Source organism: Phyllobates terribilis, unplaced genomic scaffold (genome assembly GCF_046119375.1).
Source record: "Phyllobates terribilis strain yellow unplaced genomic scaffold, ASM4611937v1 Scaffold_11__3_contigs__length_659146591, whole genome shotgun sequence".
In the NCBI taxonomy this organism is placed as follows: domain Eukaryota; kingdom Metazoa; phylum Chordata; class Amphibia; order Anura; family Dendrobatidae; genus Phyllobates; species Phyllobates terribilis.
The window spans coordinates 555848038-555849718 of NW_027362771.1; the positions used below are offsets into that span (position 1 = coordinate 555848038).

Consider the following 1681-nt stretch of genomic DNA (forward strand, 5'->3'; position numbering starts at 1 on the left):
CTGGTTGCCGCCACGGAGACTACAACCCCCAGCATTACACAGAAGCCCGGCCCCGGGTAATCCCCCACACACACGGCCCAGGGGGCGCGTCATATATAAAGAGTGACCAAATAATGAAATAAAGGAGTTCTACTCTGACAATATGTGTGTCAGTGTGGTTCTCCCTCTTCGTACATGTACTTATATTTTACTATTTAATTTGGAGCAGACACAACATCTCAGAACGTCCCACAATACGTGGTGATCACACTATCTTACTGAAATTATTCACCAATAAAGAAGAATTTATTCTGTGGATCTGGATCCTTCTTCATGCTATTTCTTCTGCGTCCAGGCAGAGAAGTTTTTCCGAGATCCGGAGCTATTGGGACATTGATGGCAGTGACCTATTTTTTTCTTATCCCATTTATATTGCATCGTATGTAGTAACAAATGAGATTCCATGATATATAACCCTTATATCTTATTGAAGACAACATGAATGACTGTCAAAATGGAAGCTCCAGACATGAATTTTACATTGCCGCCTTCTCTATGTCTTCATGGGGCCAGTTTGAGCTTTTTTTTGCAATTTTGATTATTTATTTAATTACCATGTTGGGGAATTTGACAATTATTTGACTTGTGTCTTTGGTACCAAAATTACACACTCCCATGTATTTCTTCTTGAGTAACCTTGCTATTGTAGATGTCACATCCACTTCTTCTTCTGTCCCTCAACTACTTTTTTATCACCTGGACCCAGGATCATAGGATCTCTTTTAGTTGCTGTATGACCCAGTTATTTTTCTTCCTGTTATGTGCTGATAGTGAAGTATTCATTCTGACATCGATGGCCTATGATCGCTATGTGGCGATATGTAAGCCCTTACAATATTTCTTAATGAGAAAGAACGTGTACATTGGAATGGCCGCTGCCTATTGGCTACTTGGTGTGTTCAATTCTTTATTACATACATTGCTTACATATGTTCTACAATTCTGTTATTCCAATGTAATTAATCATTTCTATTGTGATTCATTAATTGATCTTTCCATTCCTGACACTCACAGCCGGAGAAAATTCTTATTCTTTGAAATTTGTGGCATTAGCCTTGTGCAATTTATTCTCACCATTATTTCATATGTCTTTATCTTCTCTGCCATCTTGAAGATCCGTTCTTCAGCCGGACGTATGAAAGCTTTCTCCAGCTGCACCTCCCATCTCATCACAGTTATATTATTCTATGCGCCGAGTATTTTATTGTACATGAAAACTGACTCAGAAGATTGTAAGGATCAGGACTTGTTACTATCAATGCTCTACATGGTTGTGGTTCCAATGTTATATCCTTTGGTCTACAGTCTGAGAAATAAAGAGACTTGGAGGGCTATTGTAGTTTTAGCAAATCATAAAAGTTTATGGGGGTCTTCCAGGAATAAGTCTTTTTCAGCCTATTTGCTCACACCGCCCTAAAATATTAAAATGAGCAGTTACTCACCCTGTGCAGGAGAGGTTAAAGGGAAACTGTCATGTAAAAAAAATGCTTTATCCTGCAGATATGTGTTACACACGCTGCTAGGTTCCATTAGGGGCAAGACAGGTTGCATGAATTCTTTGGAATCCTGGAGAAACCATTACTCAGGGCGACCATAGACCATATGCTGCAGCTTCTCTCAGGCACACAGGGGTATTGACCCT

At 39.6% G+C, this 1681-nt stretch overlaps 1 pseudogene; it reads left to right on the plus strand.

The window, feature by feature from the left end:
• The first annotated feature begins 477 nt into the window (after window positions 1-477).
• On the plus strand, window positions 478-1456 carry LOC141167344 (olfactory receptor 5B12-like; annotated as a pseudogene).
• Window positions 1457-1681: the final 225 nt, after the last annotated feature.